This window comes from Capricornis sumatraensis, chromosome X (genome assembly GCF_032405125.1).
Source record: "Capricornis sumatraensis isolate serow.1 chromosome X, serow.2, whole genome shotgun sequence".
Classification (NCBI taxonomy): domain Eukaryota; kingdom Metazoa; phylum Chordata; class Mammalia; order Artiodactyla; family Bovidae; genus Capricornis; species Capricornis sumatraensis.
In genome coordinates, this window is record NC_091092.1 from 61,636,958 (window position 1) to 61,646,086 (window position 9,129).

A 9,129-nucleotide genomic window follows, 5' to 3' on the forward strand; every position below is an offset into this window, starting at 1 on the left:
ACCCATAAATATGTTGTCCGTTGGTTTTTGAGAAATGTTCCAAGACAATGCAAGGTGAAACGAATTTGTTTTCCCCAAATGTTTCAAGAACAACTGGATAATTATATAGAAAAAATTAACCTCTACCCCTATCTGTCACCAAGCTCAAAAATGTAGTTTAGGTGGATCATAGATCTAAACATAAAAGCTACGAATTCCCTTGCTGTCCAGTGGTTAGAACTCTCCACTTCCACTGCAGGGAGCACAGGTTCGATCCCTGGTTGGGAAACTAGAATACTGCAAACCATGTGGTACAACAAAAGTGGGGGGGGAATCAAAGGAAAACATTAAAATGGGAAAGACAGTTGGATGCTTCACACAGTAAAAGAGATGGTGTAATGGCCAATAAGTATATGAAAAGTTGCTTAGTCATCAGGGAAGGGTAAATTAAACCACTGTGAAATATTACTTACAAACCCACCAGAACGGCCAAAATTTAAAATACTAACAGCAGTCATTTTTGGCCAGAATTCAAAGCAATATAATTCTCATAGACTGCTGGTGGAATAAAGTGGTACAGTAATTTTGAACAACTTTTGGCAGTTTTAATTTTTTGGCCGTGCAGGGTCTTCATTGTGGTACGCAGGCTTCTCTGGTTGTGGCATGTGGGCGTCTGTAGTTATGGTGAATGGGATTAGTTGCCTCGCGTCTTGTGGGATTTGAGCTCCCTGACCAGGGATTGAACCCACGTCCCCTGTTATTGGCAGGCAGATTCTTAACCACTGGACCACCAGTGAAGTCCTGGCAGTTTTAATTTTAGATAAACACCTACCTAATGACTCTGTCATTCTACTCCTAGGTATTTACCCAAGAGATAGATCCACATTTGTCCACAAAAAGATTCAAACAAGAATGAGTTTGTATGTGTGTATCAATTTAAAATTTAGTTTAAAATAATGAGTACGAAGCACTACATTTTCCAATAACAACTGAGTTTATCATCAGTATAACTACACTAAATAAACTTCTAAAACATGTACTTCAAGAAGAGGGAAATGGTTCCAAAGCAAGAAGGGATGGTGAACAAATAATTTGTGAACACATTTCCAGATGTAAACAAAAACGTTTCTCTCTAATACTTTCAATTTGGGACAGGGCTAATATATTGGGCCACCATCATCCATAAGTTGGGAGGGAATGCCCTTGTAGTTTAAAAATATTCTAAGGTCTTTGTGTTATTTAATAGAGGATATTAAGATATTAACTTTAGGTTTTTTTTTTTTATATAATTTTACGGGTAAAGTTTCCAGGATAACTATTAAAACAAGAGAGCGCATCACTTCAAAAACACTGAATTGAAGAATCCCAAGGGTATTGAATGTCCAAGTGAATGTTTATTGACTTGGAAGATGTGGCTGATTCAGTTCAGGCTGCAGAGAGATCATCATTTGTTTTGACCTCTGATTCGGAATCATTTTCACTTTGGTACTTCTACATGGATTTTGTCTGTTAAAGATAGATATATAAATCTTTCATTGTTCCCACATACTTTTCCTTGTGGTTATAAAATAAACTACAAATATTTTTTACATAAAACTCAGGTCAGTCTGCTCACTATCTGATGCTTGAAGCATTATCAGGCCTCTTAAAACCTTCAGGAACCAGGGGACCCCCAGGGCATGGTCTGAAGACTGAAGTAGAAACCTTGCAAAGATTTCTAGAGAACGATACTCAGATACACCTGGATCATGACACTCTCCCTTTTGCTTCTGAGGTTAGCTATACCTCATCCATGTTACCACTGCCTGCTTCCACTTCTGTCCTCAGGCTGTTTTCTCTATGTCTAATGTCAAACTTCTATCATGCATACCTCCACTAGTCGCAATTCTCCTTAACATTTTATAAGCAATGCCACACATTCAGGCCCTGAAACCTTTTATCCCTGAATTAATTGTTCCCTCCTGTGATCTCCTATGGTGCTTTGGCTTTCCTATCTGTTTATATGCTTGTCTGGACAATCGCTTCCCCACTCCCTTGACTGGCTACCCATTTTTAAGTCTGAGCATGCAACTCAGGTATCACTTCCTTGGGAAAGGTGTGCCTAAAACCTTCATACTGAGCTACCCACCTCTTCAGCACTGCTCTTAGTTGTGTCTGTTGAATGAATGAATAAGTTTGCTTACTACACATCAGAACCTGGTTGAGGTTTCACCACCCAACTTTGTAGAGGATTGGGTTTTTACAGTTTTGTCTTTTTAAAATGTTAGAATGCTGAAACTGTTATGCTGAAATTGAAGGCTGAAAATGTGACAATTCCTTTTCCTTCTATGAAGAAACAACAGTGCACAGTAGACTGCAAAACTCTGTTCTAACACTGGTCTTGCCTCCAGTGACTGCATGTCTGCATGCATGCTAAGTCACTTCAGTCATGTCTGACTCTTTGCGACTTTATTATGGACTGTAGCCTGCCAGGCTCCTCTGTCCATGGAATTCTCCAGGCAAGAATACTGGAGTGGGTAGCCATTCCCACCTTCAAAGGATCTTCCCAACCCAGGGATCAAACCCATGTTTCCTATGTCTCCTGCACTGGCAGGCGGATTCTTTACCACTGGTACCACCTGGGAAGCCCCTGCACATGTCTACCAAGGGCCAAAACAACAACAGTTCAAACATACGTTATTTCTTGTGGGTGCAGCACAAGCCTTGCTGGTCCTTAAGCCTGGTTGGGTGTAACTCATGGATTGAGGTGCCATCACGGAAGTGAGTCTCATTGGAGTTGGAACCTATGAATTCAAATGGAAGAGAAAACAAAGGAAAAACTTAATTACTATTTTATTACTCCATGGTGTTGGAGAAGACTCTTGTGAATCCCTTGGACTACAAGGAGATTCAACCAGCCCATCCTAAAGGAAATCAGTCCTGAATGTTCATTGGAAAGACTGATGAAGCTGAAACTCCAATACTTTGGCCACCTGATGCATAGAACTGACTCTTTTGAAAAGACCCTGATGCTGGGAAAGATTGAAGGCAGGAGGAGAAGGGGACGACAGAGGATAAGATGGTTGGATGGCTTCACCAACTTGATGGACATAAGTTTGAGTAAACTCCAGGAGTTGGTGATGGACAGGGAGGCCTGGCGTGCTTCAGTCCATGGGGTCACAAAGAGTTGGACACAACTGAGTGATTGAACTAAACTGAAAACAATAGTACCAAGAGGACAAATAACTGCTCTAGAGCAAATATTACATTTAAAGGATGTCCATTGAAAATGCTAAATGTCAGATATGAAAAAAAAAAAAGAGAAAATGCCTCCATCCTTAAACATGAGAAGATGCCAGCTGAGTCGTGGCAGACCCTGGAGATAAACATGGAACTAGAATTTCAAGTATTTTGCTCAGATGCTGACAGCATTTTGTGCATTCAAGGACAATAAAATATCACTAGTTTACAAACCAAGTGCTCTGATGTCTCTAAAGAAGCAACAGATACTGGCACTGGAGAGGCTGTTGAAAAATCTCCAAGGAAGAAAAAAGAAAAGATGATGCACAGCCATGAAGTAGAAGGAATGCGGTAATATGGGGGTTACTTGTGACTGAGATAAGGACAATGAGGGGGCAGGCAGAATCCTTACTGGAACAGGTTCAAGAGAGGAGGAGAGCAAAAACCCAACAAACTAGTGAATATAACAAAACAGAAGCAGACTCACAGATACAGAGAACAAACCAGTGGCTACCAGTGTGGAGAGGGACCTGGGGAGGGGCAAGATAGGGGTAGAGGATTAAGAGGTACAAACTACTATGTATAATATACATAAGCTACAAGGATATATTGTAAACCACAGTGGATATAGCCAATATTTTATAATAATTGCAGAGCATCACCTTTCAAAATGGTGAATGACTATATTGTACACCTGGAACTTATATAATAGTGTACATCAACTATATTTCAATAAAAAAAAACTTCAAAAATAAGTTGGACAGAGAAAGACAAATATCATATGTGATCACTTATGTGTGGGATCTAAAAATATGATACAAATGGACTTATTTACAAAACAGAAACAGATTCACAGACTTAGATAAGGAACTTATGGTTGCTGGGGGGTGGGTGGATTAGGGGAAGGATACTTAGGGAGTTTGGTCGTGTACACACTGCTGTATTTAAAATAGATACCAACAAGGACCTACTGTATAGCACAGGGAACTGTGCTTAGTGTTATTTAACAACCTAACTGGGAAAACAGTCTAAAAAGGAATGGGTATATGTATATGTGTAACAGATTCCCTTTGCCATAGAGCAGAAACTATCACAACATTGTAAATCAACTATATTCCAATAAAAATTTTGATTTAAATTTCAAAAAAAGAACCAAAAGAAAAGAAGTACTTACATAGCATATTTGAGAACTCTTTTAAGGAATTTTTCAGTAAAGGTATAAAATATACCACTAAATCGTAGTATATTCCTATGTGAAATATCATTGAGCCTTTATCTATATAGTTAATATATACTAATCTATAAAACATAATATCTCAAAACATAAATACAGATCTCAAAAACATAAATACAAAATAATACAAATTATAATCAATTTTCTAAAATCACATAGAAGAGTACTACATACTTTTCCTTAGTAAAAGAATGAAAATGTTCTGAAAGGCTATACAGAAAATTCACCATAGTCATTGTCTCTAGAGTGGCAGAGAGTGATTGGGAAAAGGGATGAGCCAAGGAGAGTTTGGTCTTATTTGTAAAATTTCATTAAAAAATGATCTGGAAAAATTATGACAAAATGTTAACATTTAGTAATTTAGAATGTTGAAGCATGGATGCTTGTTATCCTCTATACTTTCCTACATTTTAAACGTTTTTCCAAACTGACACCAATAGTAAAAGCATGAGTGAATTGGTTGTGAGGTTGTGTGGGCTAAGGGACTTCAGAGTTTCCATTACTTGCATTCAGTTCAGTTCAGTCACTCAGTCGTGTTCAACTCTCTGCGACCCCATGGACTGCAGCACACCACGCTTCCCTATCCATCACCAACTCCCAGAGTTTACTCAAATTCATGTCCATTGAGTCGGTGATGCCATCCAACCATCTCATTCTCTGTCGTCCCCTTCTCCTCTGCCTTCGATCTTTCTCAGCATCAGGGTCTTTTCAAATGAGTCAGTTCTTCGCATCAGGTGGCCAAAGTATTGGAGTTTCAGCTTCAGCATCAGTCCTTCCAGTGAATATTCAGGACTGATTTCCTTTAGGATGGACTAAGGGACTTTCAAGAGTCTTCTCCAATGCCACAGTTCAAAAGCATTAATTCTTCGGCACTCAGCTTTCTTTATAGTCCAAATCTCACATCCATACATGACCACTGGAAAAACCATAGCTTTGACTAGATGGACTTTTGTAGGCAAACTAATGTCTCGGCTTTTTAATATGCTGTCTAGGTCGGTCATAGTTTTTCTTCCAAGGAGCATGTGTCTTTTAATTTCAAGGCTGCAGTCACCATCTGCATTGATTTTGGATCCCAAGAAAATAAAAACTGTCACTCTTTCCATTGTTTCCCCATCTATTTACCATGAAGTGATGGCATCGGATGCCATGATCTTAGTTTTTTGAAGGTTGAAGTTTTAAACCAACTTTTTCACTCTGCTCTTTTACTTTCATCAAGAGGCTCTTTAGTTCCTCTTCACTTTCATAAGGGTGGTGACTTCTGCATATCTGAGGTTATTGATATTTCTCCCTGTGATCTTGATTCCAGCCTGTGCTTCATCCAGCGTGGCATTTCGCACGATGTACTCTGCATATATGTTAAATAAGCAGGGTGACAATATACAGCCTTGATGTACTCCTTTCCCAATTTGGAACCAGTCTGTTCTTCCATGTCTGGTTTTAACTGTTGCTTCTTGAGCTCATACAGATTTCTCAGGAGGCAGGTAAGGTGGTCAGGTTTTCCCATCTCTTTAACAATTTTCCACAGTTTGTTGTGATCTACACAAAGGCTTTGGCATAATCAATAAAGCAGAAGTAGATGTTCTTTTTCTGCTATTCTCTTGTTTTTTATATGATCCAATGGATGTTGGCAATTTGGCCTCTTGTTCCTTTGCCTTTTCTAAATCCAGTTTGAACATCTGGAAGTTCACGGTTCACGTACTGTTGAAGCCTGGCTTGGAGAATTTTGAGCATTACTTTGCTAGCATGCGAGAAGAGTGCAATTGTGTGGTAGTTTGAACATTCCTTGGCATTGCCCTTCTTTGGGACGGGAATGAAAACTGACCTTTTCCAGTCCTGTGGCCACTGCTGAGTTTTCCAAATTTGGTCCCATAACTTCATGACAAATAGATGGTGAAAGAATGTAAACAGTGGCAGATTTTATTTTCTTGGGATCCAAAATCACTGCAGATGGTGACTGCAGCCATGAAATTAAAAGACATTAGCTCCTTTTTTTCCTTTTTTTAAATATAAATTTATTTATTTTAATTGGAGGCTAATTACTTTACAATATTGTATTGGTTTTGCCACACATCAACATGAATCCGCCATCCTTGGAAGAAAAGCTATGACCAACCTAGACAGCATATTAAAAAGCAGAGACATTACTTTGCTGACAAAAGTACATGTAGTCAAAGCTATGGTTTTTCCAGTAGTCATTCATGTATGGATGTGAAAGTTGGACTATAAAGAAAGCTGAGTACTGAAGAACTGATGCTTTTGAACTGTAGTGTTGGAGAAGACTCTTCAGAGTCCCTTGGACTGCAAGGAGATCAAATCAGTTCATCCTAAAGGAAATCAGTCCTGAATATTCATTGGAAGCACTGATGGTGAAGTTGAAACTCCAATACTTTGGCCACCTGATGCGAAGAACTGACACATTGGAAAAGACTCTGATGCTGGGAAAGATTGAAGGTGGGAGAAAGGGACGACAGAGGATAAGATGGCTGGATGGCATCACCAACTTAATGGACATGAATTTGAGTAAACTCTGGGAGTTCGTGATGGACAGGGAAGCCTGACTGCTGCAGTCCATGGGGTTGCAAAGAGTTGGACACAACTGAGTGACTGTGAATTGAACATAATACTTACTGATTGAAAGGAGGTCACAAAAGAATATGTACAGTATGATTCCATTTATATAAAGTTCAAAACTGGAAAACCAACAGCACAAAAGAGAACTAAGGTGACGGTGACAATATGAAAGTGAAAGTGTTGCTCAGTCATGTCCCACTTTTTGGGACCCCAGGGACTGTAGCCCGCCAGGCTCCTCTGTCTATGGGATTCTCCAGGCAAGAATATTGGAGTGGGTAGCCATTCCCTTCCCCAAGGGATCTTCCTGACCCCGGGATCAAACCCGTGTGTGGTCTGAGCCACCAGGGAAGCCCAAACTTAAAAAAAAAAAGAAAACAAAAAAAAAAATTAAAAAAAGAGCCAAATATATGAGTGAGAGGAACTTTCTTCTCCATTAGGTGGAGCTCCCACAATGCCCACAACATCAGAGAAGGGCCAGATATATTTTTACTATTTTTAAAATCATTCCTTTTTTTTTCTTTTTTTTCTTTTTTCTGACTTTTTCTTAATAGTTAAGTCTTCTATTTCTCCTCTAATTTTTATTTCTATAACCTATTATTAATATTCAAAAAAAAGACTTTTTTTTTTAAGGCAAACACCATATATAGTCTTTGGGTGGTTATTGGTGTTTGTTTTTTTTGTTTGTTTGTTTCTTTTTTTAATAATTCTCGTGGCTTTTTTTTTTCTTTTTTCCTTTTTCCTTCTGCTTCTTTTCTTTAATATTGTATTTTTGAAAATCCAACCTCTTCTCTAGATTTTTAATCTTTGCTCTTCGGTGTTTGTTGTCAATTTTGTACATTTAAAAACCCAAACTTCACTACCCAATTTTACCTGAGAGCGAGATTACAGGCTTGACCACTCTCTCCTCCTTTGGACTCTCCTTTTTCTCCACCAGGTGGCCTCTGTCTCTTTTCTCCCCCATCTCTTCTCTATCCAACTCTGTGAATCTCTGTGTGTTCCAGACGGTGGAGAACACCTAAGGAACTGGTTACTGGCAGGATTTGTCTCTCTCCTTCTCATTCCTCTCTCTTATCCTCCTGGCCACCTCTGTCTACTTCCTCCCTCTCCTCTTCCCTGTTTAACTCTGTAAATACCTCTGAGCGGTCCAGACCATGGAGCGCACATAAGGAAGTGACTACTGGCTAGCTTGCTCTCTCCTCTTTTGATCTCACCCCAACTCATTCCAGTCACCTCTAACTACCCCATCCCTCTTCTCTTCTCCTTGTAACTCAGTGAACCTCTCTGGGTGTCCCTCAATGTGGAGAAACTTTTCATCTTTAACCTAGATGTTTTATCATCGGTGCTATATAGATGGAGAAGTCTAGAGGCTACTGTAAAAATAAAACTGAAAACCAGAACCAGGAGGCTTAAGTCCAAAGCCTGAAAACATCAGAGAACTCCTGAATTCAGGGAACATTAAGCAATAGGAGCTCATCAAATGCCTCCATACCTACACTGAAACCAAGCTCCACCCAAGGACCAACAAGTTCCAGAACAAGACATACCACACAAATTCTCCAGCAACACAGGAACACTCCCCTGAGCTTCAATATACAGGCAGCTCAAAGTTACTCCAAAACCTTTGACGTCTCATAACCCATTACTGATCACTCCACTGCACTCCAGAGAGAAGAAACCCAGCTCCAGCCACCAGAACTCCAACACAAGCCTCCCTAACCAGGAAACCTAGACAAGCCACTGATACAACCCCACCCACAGTGAGGAAGCTCCATAATAAAGAGAACTCCACAAATTACCAGAATATAAAAAGGTCACCCCAAACGCAGCAATATAATCAAGATGAAGAGACAGAGGAATACTCAGCAGGTAAAGGAACAGGAGGGTTGCCCACCAAACCAAACAAAAGAGGAAGAGGTAGGAAATCTACCTGAGAAAAAATTCCGAATATTGATAGTGAAAATGATCCAAAATCTTGAAATCAAAATGGAATCACAGATAAATAGCCTAGAGACAAGGATTGAGAAGATGCAAGAAAAGGTTTAACAAGGACCTAGAAGAAATAAAAAAGAGTCAATATATAATGAATAACTCAATAAATGAGATCAGAAACACTCTGGAAGCAACAA